This window comes from Ixodes scapularis, unplaced genomic scaffold, assembly GCF_016920785.2.
Source record: "Ixodes scapularis isolate PalLabHiFi unplaced genomic scaffold, ASM1692078v2 PGA_scaffold3__209_contigs__length_174095766, whole genome shotgun sequence".
Lineage (NCBI taxonomy): Eukaryota > Metazoa > Arthropoda > Arachnida > Ixodida > Ixodidae > Ixodes > Ixodes scapularis.
The window spans coordinates 170,268,533-170,283,996 of NW_024609868.1; the positions used below are offsets into that span (position 1 = coordinate 170,268,533).

Consider the following 15,464-nt stretch of genomic DNA (forward strand, 5'->3'; position numbering starts at 1 on the left):
TGTTCAAGAAAAGAAAAGACAAAAAAAGAAGGCCCACCGCGGATCGAACCCGCGTCCACTCGCGTATGAAGCCGACACCTTACAACTATGCTATGCCACTTTTTTTTCCAACAAAAACAAGCTTATTTACATACGCAGTTACACGTAGCATGCGTGGACACTTTTCTTTGATACGGGTTTCGCGTACTGCGTATTTCCGGCCGAAGTGCACTACGGAGTGCGTATAGCTTTACTCAAAAGTAAACGGGTCAACATAGGGTTGAACTAAACCACACCAAACAGGAAGCTTTCTTCCGACAATTACAGCTGATTCCTCGTGCATAGGTATGTAAAATTCAGAGTGAACGCCCTCCCTTAAACTATCGCCCAATCTATTTACCTGGCTAAACATTTATCGGCTTAAAACTACCGAAACACTGCCAAATCTAAGCACAGAAGGGTACACCACTGAAATCACAGAGCTAATATGCGACGTCCTCTCTTAAGCGCGAAACACATGTACGACGAAACCGTCCGATCCGACGTCCGACCGCGCAATACGACGGTCGGAGGCGAGGGTTTTCAACGCTCTCCGATGCTACGAAAACCCTCTCCCCCCAAGGTCATTCCGACAGTCCGCACGTCGGATCGGACGGTTTCGTCGTACATGTGTTTCGCGCTTTACACGATACGAATATCTACTCTGTACTTTTTCCCCGACTTTCATACGGTCCAGGGTGAAATACGTCTGCGCTATGGAATTCGGAACTTCTAAAAATGTAAATTAACATATTTCAGAGCAAAGTACTGCTTACCTTTGAAGCAGCAGGTCGAAGTGCGTAGCACAGCGTGGACGGTGCGCGTCCTGGGCGCCGCCATGAACATCGGAGCCGACGGAGCGACGGAGTCTCTGGAGGACCCCTCGCGGCGAAAATTGGAGACCGCGAAACCGAAACCAGAAAATGTATCTCCTAAGGTAAGTTGAACATTTCGCCTAAGTATTGCTTTGGGTCCCCCCCCCCCCCCCCTTCAAAAAAAAAAGAAAAGAAAAAACTATTATAATATTGAATGTATCCTGAAGATACACTGTTCCCTAAAGGGTTAAAAAAAAAAAACGGAAAGGAAAGCTTTTGTGTTGCTAGAAGTGGTGGGAATCGTCGGCCGCGTCTGTGCACACTGGGCAATTTGTCCCGCCAGCTGTGCCTGCCGCGAAAGATGGGGAAAAAGCGGTTATGGGTGCAAGTCACGAGAAAAGGTAGGGAAATTTCTGTTTCTTTTTGTGCTTGCTGCATTGCGATTCGGGGATTAAGCATTATTAGAGCTTCTGAGACACTTGTAGCTTGATCTTCAGTGAACGATTCGAGCCTGAATGTATAGCTTTACAGAAGAAAAAATTCCGGGCGGTGTTCAGTTCGAAAGTCCTTGTTATCCAGCATAGCCAGCCGGCAAGCATATTCTAGAGTTGTCATTTGGACACCAGTTTGAGTTGTCTTCCCCACTTGTGGGGTCGCTCTATAATAATCGCCGCCCGATCGGCACATGCTTCGCTTGTCTCCCAGCGAGTGACACAACACAACGAGAAGATAGCAAATCGGTTTACAATACTTCCCAGTTGTCCGTCTTCGATAGCCGGCACTGCGGCCCGCTGACCCGGGTTGTCGCCCGTCATTCAGAGCTCGTAGTCGCAGTCCGTGTCCAAGCCTGCGGATCGTCCTTCCCACGCCAGCGCTGCGTAGGCAAGCTGTTCCTGGCTATCACAGCCCGGGTCTCGCTTCGGAACCACTCCGGGATCGTCATGGCCTAGGCCGGCATGGCCAGGGCTCGCCGTTTCCGTCGGTCCTGATGCGAACCTCGCTGGTGGAACGCTCCCGGAATCGCCATGAGCCAGACCAGCCAGAATGGCTCCATCGTTCCTGCGCGGCCCCAGCCTGGTGCAGTACACTCCTCCTGTTTCCTCGCGCTTGCCCCCGGCTAGAAAATGTGGGTAATTAGAAACATACTCTGCATGCTAGAGAACAGCGTGCAGGTTGCAATGGCTGTACTGTGATATGCATGCCTGGTGCAACGTTGGCATATGTTTCCTTTTGGAGGTGATTCTGCTCCAAGGCCGCACAGGGACCTCCATTTAGAAATTGTTAGAGGGCATGAATCGTTTTCTGAGCACAGTGGGCAACTAGCCCTATGCGCCTTTGTCCACATCACAATATTTCTTTCCTCACAAAGAAACAAACTTTATCATGAGTTATCCAACACATTTTGCTTCTGCGTATCAGGATTTTTGACCTGTACATTGTTAAAGTTGAATTTTTTGTTTTTCTTTTTTTTTTTCCTTTTTTCACTGAACTAGTTTTTTCAGTAAAAGCCATGTGCAGGTATTTACATGTCAGCTTTCGGGTTCTCTTTATCTCCTTTGTTCTTAAACTCTACGCATAAATACTTGAATTAATTCTGTGCCCACCGAGTGTCATTCATTTCAATTATTCTTGCTTTAATATTAATTTACTAATTGCCTCCAGCTCTCAAAAAACGACCACAGCGGAGAAGTACTACTGGGCCAGACTCTTTCACCTGGTGTGTTCCCATGCACTCTTGGTGCCAATCTGCCCAAGCTCCTTTGTCGAATTTCCAATGCTAATTAAACCTCTAAGTCACGTATAAAAACATATACCTGATTAATCAGAATTAAAATGAACATTTAGAGCGGGGAACTTGTGCCGAGAAACAAAAAGTAACAAAGACGGTACGGTCTTTGACGGCGACGAAAGGACGCCTGACTCAAGCAGCATTGCGAAGCTCCTTTTGTAAGCGCGTGAGTTTCTAGAAATTTCCGAGCTTTAACAAACAACAATACTCTTGAGTCATCTGGAACATTCCAGTCATGCAAACACAAGAAAGATAAAAAGAACCAACGCTGGCGGGAATAAAACCCAAGCCAGCGGCGTGGGAGACGAGCACGTAGCTGTCTCAGTCAATCGGACGTGGCAATGTACCTAGGTAGCAGGCCAGAGAAACACCCAACTTCGGTAAATTTGTGGAAAAACTAAGTGCATAACTTTGGCCCAATTAGGTATTGCTCCATGGCACTCGTCAGCGCCAAAATACGTTGCCTAACTATAGCCCTACTTGGTCATTCCTAGGGCACGTCAGTTTGGCTTTTCTCAGGTCCGTCAGAGGAGTGTCAAAGTAAGTGCCATACTTGAGCCATAACTGCCGAAGTAAATCATAACTTGGGGATCTCATCCGTGCCATGGTTTGGGTTTTCTTCGGTCCGTCACAGGAGGGCCAATGTAAGTGCCGTACTTGAGCCATAACTTCCAAAGTAAATCCTAATTTCGGGTTGCCGAACGTGGCTCCTGGTATACCTCACAGGAATTCGACGTGGCTTCTGGTAATCCCTACGTGTCTTCGAGAAGAGATCTTCCAAGCCTGTCATCACGACCCGACATCAGGTCACCTTAGCGACAGTGGCTACAGCAGGACTCTCGCAAGGATCCGAGAGAAGTACTATTGGCCCAGGCTCCCAAAGACTGTCCGCCTCTACACACGATCCTGCAAGAAGTGTCAGTGACGGGAAGAAGCCGCCGACGAAGCCAGCAGTCCTCCTAGTGCAGCAGACCGCGCCCCCGACTGCCCCATTCCAGCAGCTTGGAATGGATCTACTCGGACTTTTCCCGCTGTTGACGCAGGAAGACCGTTGGATGATCGTGGCAACTGATTATCTCACCCGGTACGCCGAGACAAAAGCACTCCCGTCGGGAACCACCGTAGAATTAGCCAATTCCTCGTTGAGTCTATCGTCCTCCGACACGGCGCTCCCCAAGTCCTGGTTGCGGACCGAGGCTCATCGTTCATGGCCCAACTGACACTTCATATTGCCTAAGCCACACCAACCACCGCCGAACCACAGCATACCACCCGCAGACCAACGACCTGACGGAGCGACTCAACAAGACCATCACCGACATAGCCTCGATATAAGTACACCCGCCGGCAATATTGCCGCGCGCGCAGCTGGTCATGTAGGCAGCGCGGGAGTGGCCTAACGGTTATCGCGTCTGCCTCCCACGCGAAAAGCCAGGGTTTGATTCCTCGGAGCGACGTGTATTTTTTTTTTTACTCCTGCAATTTAATGTTCTGGAAAATTCGCGAATCCTGTTGCTTGTTCGAGGTCCGAATGTTCTGCTTGTCGAACTTTCTACGCCGATTATTCCAGAAGCCCACGCGTGTACAGTCGGCGACAAAAGTCCCCAGGACGCGCGAGCTGCGACTGAAACGCATCGCTCTGCCATCAACCGGCGGGTCGCCTGGTTTCGAGATGACACAAAAGCGCATGCGCGTCCTACTGTGCCTGCAAGCACCTGTGTTTTTCCACTTTTCTGCGTCGCGGCGCCTAACTCGGAATCGGGCGCGTGGTACCGCCTCGGAGATAGCGCTTACTGACATGGCACCTATGAAGCAAGGAGTCACGGCTGCTCAACTGAGCGACAAGCTCAGCTGGTTATAAAGCAAGATGCGCTGACACGGCGAAATGCGGCGCAATGCCGCAGGCGGTATCTCCAGTTTCGGACAGACGCTGGTCAGCCGCAAGCGCTATCTCCGAGGCGGTACAACGCGCCCGATTCCGAGTTAGGCGCCGCGCAGCCCGGAAGTCCGACGTGTGCGAGCGCCCGACGGACGCCCTCTGTGTTTCCACTTCGGGGAAGCAAACCACACCTACCACCAATGCCCATACCGACGACTCGGGCTGCGGGGGTTCCACCCGAATGACGCACGCCCCCGTTATGGTGAACGCCCTCGGGAGATCGACGAGTACCTACGACGACCTCAGTCCCCCGAGCCTGCGTCCCGCCGATAGTTCCGGTCGCCGTCGCCACGACGTCCAGCTTCACCGATGCACCGAACCCGACGTGAAAGCCTGTCACCCCTCGCTCCTCGCCGGGAAAACTAGGCGCGGCAACCTCTGGAGGTGGAGTTGCCGAAGACGACCGACGCCAATATCCTCCACGAACGTCGGAGAGCCCCCACTCGGATGCTACCAGAGGCCAAAATGACGCCCCTGCAGCGGTGTCTAATAACCTAAACGTCGTCATCGACAGCCAAGACGCATCAGCACTCGTGGACACCGGAGCAGACTACTCAGTCGTGAGTGGGAGGCTCTCCCGCCGCCTTCGAAAAGTCACGACGCCGTGGGATGGACCTCAAATACGAACCGCCAGAGGGCACCTCATCATGGCGGTTGGGAGATGCACTGCTCGCATCGAAATCCATGGTGAGACGTGCCCTGTCAAGTTCGTCGTTCTGCAAGATTGTTCGAGGGACGTTATCCTCGGAATGGGCTTTCTCTGCGGGTATGGCGTCGTCATCGACCTCGGAGCAAACAGGCTGACGCTACGAAAACCTGCTCCACCACCGGAGGAACCCAAAGAGACGTCATCCGCGGTACGAGTCCTCGCAAACCACGTGAACCTACCACCGCGGTCAAGTGTTTTCGTACCCGTCGGGGTTGATGAGACTTTCTGCGGCGACGTTTGGCTCGAAGGAAGCCTCCAGTTGCTTCTAGGAAGAGGGATCGGCATCGCAAGAGGCATCGCGGAGCTCCAAGACGGACACACTGTCGCACTCGTAACGAACTTCCCACAGGAGGCCCAGCACCTTACGAAAGGCACCGCCGTAGGTCACGCCAAGGAACTCCCGGACTCAGCCGCAATCGCCGAAATATCAGAAGACCTCTCTTCGTTGCCACCGAAGACAACGCCGCCTTCGCAGTTTGACATCGACCCAACCCTGCCTACCCCACAACGACGACAACTCAGTGACCTTCTCGCCGAGTTCAATGAGTGCTTCTCCAGGTCGTCAAAGCTGCGCCAAACGACCGTTGCGAAACATCGAAGTGTCACTGAAGACAACGCGCTTCCTGTTCATCGGTCGCCGTACCGTGTCTCTGTGAGAGAGAGAGAAGTCATCCAGAATAAGGTCCAAGAAATCCTCGACGACGACATTGTCCAGCCCTCAAGCAGCCCGTGGGCTTCACCGGTAGTCCTTGTGAAAAAGAAAGGTGGGACTCTTCGATTCTGTGTGGACTATCGCCGACCGAACGCTGTAAAAAAAGGACGTCTACCCGCTGCCACGCATCGACGACACCCTGGACCGACTGCGCCACGGCCGATACTTTTCGTCGATGGACCTGAAGAACGGGTACTGGCAGATCGAGGTCGACGAACGAGATCGTGAAAAGACTGCCTTCGTCACGCCGGACGGGCTGTACGAATTTAAAGTGATGCCGTTTGGACTATGCACAGCACCGGCGACGTTCCAGCGCGTAATGGACATCGTTCTTTCCCGCTTGAAATGGCAAAGTTGTCTCGTCTATCTCGACGACGTTGTGGTATTTGCCAGCGACTTTGGCTAGCACCTGAGACGTTTGCGAGTCGTGCTACAGGCTATCCAGAATGCCGGACTGACACTGAAGCCGTCAAAATGTCGGTTCGCTTACGGTGAGCTCAAATTCCTGGGCCATGTCGTGAGTGCTCAAGGTGTAAGTCCTGACCCTGCAAAGACATCCGCTGTCGCCGAATTTCCGAAGCCATCAGACAGGAAAACCGTACGGAGATTTCTCGGGCTGTGCGCATAATACAGACGTTTCGTTCGCGATTTTGTCAAGATTTATGCACCGCTCACGCATCTGACGAAGGACGATGTGAACTTCCAGTGGGGGGGAGGAGCAAGAACAAGCGTTCAACGGACTGAAGGGAAGACTCCAGTCGCCCCCTATCCTCGGACATTTCGATCCATCAGCGGAAACGGAAGTTCACACAGACGCCAGCAACGCCGGGCTAGGTGCGGTGCTCGTCCAAAGAGAAGAGGGAGCAGAGAGGGTGATCGCTTAAGCAAGCCGGGCACTCTCCAAGGCAGAGAAAAATTACTCGACAACCGACAACCTTTATTTTCAGTTTACGATTGTCGAGCCCTTTTCCATCCGTGACTATATCAATAAACATTCGAAATAATCGCAGCGCATGGGGCACGCGGTCGTGCGCTACAGTTACCACTCCTGCAACAGTCACAATGCTCACAACGCAAAAATGCAGATGATAATTTCATCATCCGCGTCTATCATACAAAATCAACAAAAATCAACGCATACCGAGAAGCATCGTCTCAGAGTGGGGATGGTTCAGCCGGTTTTACGCATTCGGTCATCCTTTGAAATGTTGGCACCCACGCCTCGCCTGGAATCTTTTTGAGGACGTCCAAATTTCAAACAAGAAGTCGAACATAAAATGTAGAACCCCGAGCCCGTTATGCTAGTATGGAAAATACTCCAAAATAAATCCTTTTGTGAGAAAAGCGGTCTCAAATCGGTAATGCTTCGGCTGTTTTTACGCATTCGTTCATCTTTTGAAATTTGGGGCACACGCTCCTTGCAGGAAACATTTTAAGGACTGCCCAGTTCCCAGCTAAATTTGAAATATAAAATATTTACTATTCGAAACTATCCGGGTGCTATAGAAATTGCTCGACATTTAATCGTTTTTTGAGAAAACCGGCTTCAAAGCCATGTCGTGCCTTTTTTACGCATTCGCTTTTTGAAATTTGGGTACCCGCGCCTCGCGAGGGAACATTTTGAGGATGACGCAGCACCCAACTAAATGCAGAATGTACAATGTAAAGGCCTCGAGTATTTCTTGGTACAATGAAAAATACGTTTAAATTAGTCATTCTTGAGAAAACCGGTCCCAAATTGGGGATGGTTTGGCTGTTTGGACGCATTCCTACATCCTTCCTTTTTAATTCTGGCTCCGCGCCTCATCGAGGAACTTTTTGAAGTCGACCGAGAACTTAATTGATTATGAAATATAAAATTTTGTACCCTCGTCTATAAGCTGCTGATACGGGAAACCGCCTGAAATGAAAAAGTGCGTGTTGTTGGTGATGACTGTTCTGAACCATGACTAAAAGCGCTAAAAAGATGTACACAAAAAAAAGACAAACACGGGCGCCACTCACTTCTGTATATTAAAGAATAAGATAGAAGTATATTTATATATATACATAAGTTAATGCAGCTATCGTCACCTAGGCTACGCACGCACCGAGATGTACACCCTTCATCCCGTTTACATAAATTTATCAATAAAATTCTGATGACAAAGCACTCCTTGCGAGTTGGGAATGCCAATGAATTAATGTTATTCTTCCGCTTCCTTAGTTCGTCTGCGGTGTACTGGCGGTGTACATCTCCAATGAGCCATCTTTGAGTAAACTTATCTCTAAATGGACATGGTTCGACTATTTCAGGGTGTTGATTCATCATTTCACATTCGGGACCCGCGTCTTATCCAGGAACTTTTTAAGATCGGCAGAGTTCATAACTGGTGACGAAGTGCAAACTTTGAAGCCCTCGACCTTGAGCTGCTTCTTTGTAAATTTTCTCCAATGAGTCGTCTTCAAGAAAACCTGCCTCAAGGTGGTCATGATTTAACTGTTTTCAAGCAATCTTTTATCATTTTAATTTTGGGCAAACACGCCTTTTCCGGGCACGTTTTGAGATCGACCAAGTTCTCAACTGGCGACGATATGTAATATTAATGGCCGCCTACTACAAGCCCGTGCTACTTTAAAATATTTCGCCACAGCCCTCTTTGAGGAATGTGATATCAAATCGAACATTTCAATACGCTCCTCTCCCGAATTTTTATTTTATTTTACTGCTTGTATACATTGAGATTGGATAATTAATTTCATGTGAACATTTAGTACGTAATAGAATATTACGTTTCACATGTAAATTTTTAATTTCACAAGTACAATCATCATCTCATGAATTTTCTACTTACCGCAGCGCTCCCGCTCCTTCCAATAAAAAGCACATTGTTAAAATCACATATATTATATTTTGCGAAAATATTTCGTACAACTTTTTTTTATAATCCAGGATTGTTGAAGTATGATACAGTTCTTTTTTTTTGTTTGCTAGATTTTTGTCTCAGTAACAGAATACTGGAAATGATCGTAAACTTATAAACGAAAACGAATCCACCTTATTCTGGCAAATTGGTCTCGGGAGCCCAGGAAATGCTTTTTTAAAATGAAACAAGATGTTCGATTCTTCTTGTTTATTGCAGTCATATGGCAAATCTTGCACTTTGATGTATTTTTGAATTATGCTCTTTTGACCATCGTTTCTCAAAATTGTGCGTAAGGTGAGCCCGAAATATATTTTTCTACCGATGTAATACACATCTTAGACACTACAAAACATGCCATGTACGGGAAAGATTCTACGAAATTTACAAAATCACAATGAGTTTTTATTATCCAGGAATTAACTGTATACTCTGATTAACTTGTATAATATCCGTAGTGAAAATATATCAGGAAGTTCGTTCGAATGAGGAACCTTCAATTTACATGTAAACATCTTAACACTTTGGCACAAAAATATCGGTAAATAATAGAATGGAGCAATAGCATGGCAAACTTTTCCGAACATAACGTTTCTGTACTCGGTCACATTTGTATATTAAATACATGGGCTTCCGTGGGGGAGCCTAGCCCGCTAAAAGATGGCACAAGCATATGATAGCACATATTTCTGGGGATGGGCTTTCTGAAAGAGAGAGGGAGAGAAAAAAAATCTCGCGTGTAATTTTTCCCTCTGATGCTCGTAACATCCCTATTGAAAATAAGTCTAAAGGGCCCTTCAAAACTTTTTAAAGGGTTTGAGGGGACCTTCAAGAATTTTTAACAGGTTTGAAGTACCCTTTAAGGGAGTCTAAAGGGCCCATCAAATCGTTTTGATGGGTTTGACGTACCCTTTAAGAGTCTAAGGGGCCCGTCAAAAGCTTTTGAAAGGTCTAAGGGGGACCACAAAGATTTCTTAAAAGGTTTGAAGGACCCTTTAACATTTCTTGATAGGTTCTGGGCCACGTCAGAATCTTTCTTAAAGGGTTTGAAATGCCCTTTAGAAAGTTCTAAGAGGTTTCTTTAAATGTCTGTGGGGCCTTCAAACACACCCGTCAAACAACTACAAGCAACTCACAGAAGTTTGTTAAAGTAAGACAAACTGTACCCTGCCAGTTGTATGTGTATGCAACTTCTAATTCGACATCTTTAGTGCTTAAAATACTAAGCAAAAATTATGGCTTTGTGTGTCTATTTTAAAGTAACAAAAACTGATCCAGTCAAGTAACAATGTAAGTAATCAATTATTGTTTACAACCAGAAATTGTAACAATTTACTTTTAATGTAAATTAGTAATTCACTATATATTTGAAGTAATAGGCACAAGACTGAATCAGTGTGTGTGCATATGTCAGTCAGTTTTATTTAACAAGTTAAACAAAATCAAGGTACATGAAATGCACCGACACATTCACTGAAAAACTTCAAGGAAACTCAATAACCGTAGCAATATAAGAGCACGCCGGTACAATGCTAGCAGGTAGCAGGTACAATGCTAGCAGAAACACTGAACGCTGCTCACTTATTAAAGTGCAGCATGGAGTTCACACAGAGCATGAGCATGGTCAAAGTCAGTAGCAAGAATTCAGAAAGCAACCACCTGAAAGCTTTAGAGTGGCCCCCATTTCACGGACAGGCTTATACCCGTGCCACACGGGCAACTCGAATGCCATTCACAACGAATGACATTTGTGTGATCGGCGAATCAGCTCGGAATCTGTTGCGCGTGGAATGTGCCATGCCCGGAGTGTCGCGCGCTGATTGGCCGTCCGCTCAAACGTCATTCGTTGTAAATGGCGTTCGAGTTGCCCGTCTGGCACGTGCACGGCTTGTGATGAAGCCAAGTCTCAGTGAAATGCCGGCTGTCCCTCTGAGGCTTCCAGCCTTTACAGTAGCAAGCACAAACGAATTCCAAGCCCTTCCCCCTTTCCCCAAAAATTATTCTTTCTCATAAAAGTTGGGCATGTCGCACAAATAAGATTCATCTTCAAGTTCACTGAAAACAAAGATGCACTCAAGCTGGTCAGAGGAGAAGAGAACTAAATTCTCCTCATTAGGGGGCACAATGCACTTATGTAGGTACTTCACGCTACCAGTTCCAAAATCTTCAAGAATCAGGCTCTTACAGACTAAACAAATTTCACCAGTCCTTACAGTCTTGTAGATAGCCTGAATTTCAAAATGCGTACCATCTCGCATTTTTACAAATTTTGTGCATGTCTTCTTAGGGAGCGTGTTCTCACGACTGTGGATTTCGAACCCCACTACTCTTGTTCTTAGATGTCTTTCAAGAGTAGGTACCTGGCCAAAATGGCATTCAAGAAGGCTATGCACAGCAGCTGTCAACGACACTTCCTGCGGAACGCCCAGGACACCGTCCTCGGAATCATTCTGAATGTTGAGAAACATGCGAAAGAGTTGGTCAAAGTTAGCTGGGAGATTGGTCATTTCACCAAATCGTGCCAGTGCGTGCTTCACAGCCCACCTTTCAGCAACCTGAAGAGGAACGCCTTTAGCAGCGGTTACAAGGCGCAGAAGTGTCCCATTTGCACTTTCGAATGGGAACATGGATGAAGCCCACAGAGGGCCAAGCTGCATAACAGTTTTGGGCAAATGCATAAGTAGACGTATGTTAGAGGTTTCTGCACCTTGACCATAAAGGGCAGACACTTGTTGGAGGAAACGTGCCAAAAGCCCTTCAGCAGCTTGGATGTCATCCCTGTGGACGCTTTTCTGTGACAGCAGAAACACTGCCTGACACAAATGTGTGAAGTGTGCAAGGTAGTGGAGTGGAAGTATGCTATGAAGGCAAGGCATAGCGTAATACACCATCCCGCACCTCCACTCTTTGGCCTTCCATAGATCTCTTTCTCTAACCCATCGTGTGGCCCTAGCGAAAAGATTTGGGGGACGGATCATTGCCAGTCTACGGTCTACAGCAGCCATCTGGTTTCCGATGTAAAAAGGTGCGCCTGTGCTTGTAAATCACAACTCTGTCAGTTGTTTCGTAACATCTTCAAGTAAACAATGCATGTAATCGGGCACTATGCCCCAAACCAAATCAAAACCTTGAAGTCTTGCAATGGGGCTCGGTCCGTACATGCCGTGCTTCGTGGTGCCTGTCATCACAGCCGCTTTCACGTCCTGGAGCACACCTCTGCGCGTCCTTTCCGTCACACTGGAACTGTGGGGGTACTTCAGAGTGCCTAGAAAGAAGAAAGATGCAAATGTTGTGAGACAATGAATGATTACACACTATCACAACCAGTACTCGATGACAATCTGAGATTATAGGGCCATTTTTGATTCATCGTCATTCCCTTCGTTTTTGTTATGCTGGGCGGCTTCGATGCTTCGCGGGAGGTGTCACTCAATAGCAGAGCCGTGGTCGCAGTCTCGTGGAAAGTGATATTCTGCCTCGTTAGATAGATCTGCCGTCCTATTTTGCATTAAGCACAAATAAACACCATGCAGACTACCTCTGCATTATGTCGTACATAACTTCACTTTTTTTTTGGTTTCTGTAATTGGGCATGAAGGTGGTAAAAACACCAACACGGATGAATATAGAGCAACCATTTTGGGAGCTAGGCCCCTGAAATGATGACAATCATCCCAGAAAGATTAAAATGTAACCCTTGTTTCCAGCAAGATGGCAAATCAATGGGAATTTTAGCAGTAGAGCTAAAACGACTTGCTTTGACATGTGCGTTTGCGGCATTACTGGACGATGCTCTTACAGCTCGTCCCATGGCTGAGTTCCACGACAGAACGACCCAAGCCAAGTTGCTAAACAAAAGAAAGCTAATTCCCCTTTCAGACGGCACGTTAAATGACATTTAGGCAAAATGACATATTACAGCTAGGCCAATCCGCATCTTTAATATGGCACGCTGCGCATGCACACGCGACATGCAGGACCAGGATCACAAGGTGATTTAACAAGCGGTGAAATGACATTCAATTAAAATGACATTTATTTCCCCATCTCACTGAGATATAGACGCTTTCAGGCAGCTGTGCATGAGCGCCGCCATAACCAACCTTCAGTTTTTGTTCCCTCTTATTCCGTTCGCTCCACTTCATCATTGCTGCAGCAGGAGAGGTTATTGCCATTTTAGACGTAACTGTGTCCTTCTCCGTAGAATACGCCTTTGTGGAGGCTCGTCAAGGCCCGCCTCAGTGGCTCGGCATCTCGGTAAGACAAGAAAAGGTCGGCTATGGCGGTTCAATCCGGCGCGTGCTGAAAGCGTCTATAAAAAAAGCAGCTTTGAAAAGCTCAAGAACACTGTTATGGTACATTGTCACAATTAAGCCTTGCTCCAATGCTCCAATTAGTTTGATTCAGGTCCATAGCTTTCGCTGTTTGCCAAGTTCAACAATTCACCGACTTTGACCTCATACCGAGCATCAACAGATTAGAGGTACGCCGGAGCAACGAGCAACATCCATTTAATTTGAAACTACTGTAATTATTTTGCCAGTGATATAAAGCTTTCTGAGCTGGGCAGCACTATATATTGTCTCGCAGCAGATTTAAACTGAACTATGGTGTCCGGAGATAACGGTCTATGATTTGAAGGACAAGGAACAATTGCTGTGAATATTATACTCACCATCAACCAGAGTTCCCTTGTGGTAGCACCACGGACAGCCGTAGTAGCCATTGAATTGCTTGCGGTTTAGCACTGCTGCTCTGGCAGGAGCATCCGCGATGCAACACACCGCATAGACTTTGGATTCAAGAGCCCGTCCGTTCTTGTGGCAAACCCATTTGATTGCGCCGATTCTGCGAAATTGTTCCACTAACCCGTCAAGAAAGAGTGACATGTCTGGCTTTTTCTTACCAAGCCAGATTCCACCAAGCAAGAGGATTTTCCACCGGAGGATAGGGGGCAATTCATTGAGCATTACATGAATGGGCCACATGGAATTTTTGCTGGACTTGAATACTGGAGATCCGTCAGTACTGAAACTAGCAGTGAGATCTTCCATTGCGCAGCCAAACTGTTGTCGTGCTTGGTTCACAAGGTCTCCGTCAGCCAGGTCAGTGAAAATGTCCCGTGATCTCTGGCGATCTTTTCGAGGTTGTCCCACAGAGCCTTCCTGCAGTTCTTAACCAGGTCATGACATTGTTTGCGCAAGTTGAAATTGATAAAAAATGTGCCGTTTGATACCATTTCTTCTGCTCCATACAAGGTTTTACACTATGAGCACCTCGCCTTCTTGTCTTGAAGGGGCGTCTGGCAAACCATGAGCGGTTTTGAGCACCTGTCGCAAAAAAAATGAAAATCCACCATGCCTTGCTGACTTTGCTTCCACACCTTCCGGAATAGAAACTTTGACTTTGGAGCCACGAAAACGCCGAACAGAGTGTTTACGAGCCTCAACAGGCCCTCAGTCTGCGTCCATGAGAGGCCGGCGGACACAACGTATGCCAAAATCAGCAACAGAACGTGCCCTCGGGTCGAGTCTTGGCCAGGAATAGGGGGCCCACTACACAGCTCTTCAAACATTTTGAAGTCAGACTCATCTTCGCCGCTGGTAGTCAAGTCGGGATCCCCTTGCTCAGATTCGCCACCGCCACTCGACGCCGTTTCGCCAGTTTCGCTGCTTCCACTCGTGTCACCTGATGCCAGCCTATCTTCGCTGGTGCATGAGTCGTGAAAAAGCGCTTCATGTTCGCTCGGGTCGTCGGATTCATTGTCGCCATCAGAAGTGGCTTGGTCATCGCTGGTGACGCCCGACGTGATTTCATCCTCGTTGGAGTCGGAGCTCTGGTTAGAGTCGTCGAGCTCGTAGCACCGGCTCGAATTATCTCCGTCCCCTGACGTTTGTGAAAGGTTGATGAGCTCTGCTGCACGCTTGGCCCTCGCCGCTCGGTTCGATTTTGTTTGCTTAGGTATCACATAAGCCTGATCCGGCCCCATGTATACCTTCCTTCTTTTCTTCGCTCTTGGCGGCATCGCGCTGAACGTTACTATAACAAGTCGCGCTTAATGACTTCGCTAGCGGTAACAGTAGCGACAGCCGATACCCGAAACGAATAAAGGAAGAAGAAGACCAGGGAAGACAGCGGAAGGTTTCGTTTTCTCTAGACTAAACCGGATGCTGAACTTCGGCCAGTCTCTTTGCCGAATCTGATTGTATAGTCATTTCCGGAAACCGAAACCAGGCGTCTGCCGACGCGCAATTTCGCTCACAATAAATGGTGGAAAGGCTGGAAAATAAATGAAGCTAGTTCTTGTATGGAAGCGACAATTAAACATTAATAACAGTCCAAGACGTCTTTTCTTATCAACCTGGTCTTTTTCTCTTTTTTTCTCTTGGTTTCGGTTTCCAGTTTATTATGCAACACCAAGTCATTAATACACTGGTCGCGATCCTGTCGGTAATATAACATCATTAATACTCATTTGATTAGGAAATAGGTATTGATAAAAGTAAAAAAAACAAAAAAAACGTCACTTTACAATATTTTTTTAGTTTAAGTATTTGCAGACAACTAGCGCCCCCTGCC

At 47.5% G+C, this 15,464-nt stretch overlaps 2 pseudogenes; both read right to left on the bottom strand.

The window, feature by feature from the left end:
- Nucleotides 1–10,882: 10,882 nt before the first annotated feature.
- On the bottom strand, nt 10,883–12,085 carry LOC115327750 (annotated as a pseudogene).
- Nucleotides 12,086–13,513: 1,428 nt separating this feature from the next.
- LOC115327755 lies at nt 13,514–14,933 on the bottom strand (annotated as a pseudogene).
- Nucleotides 14,934–15,464: the final 531 nt, after the last annotated feature.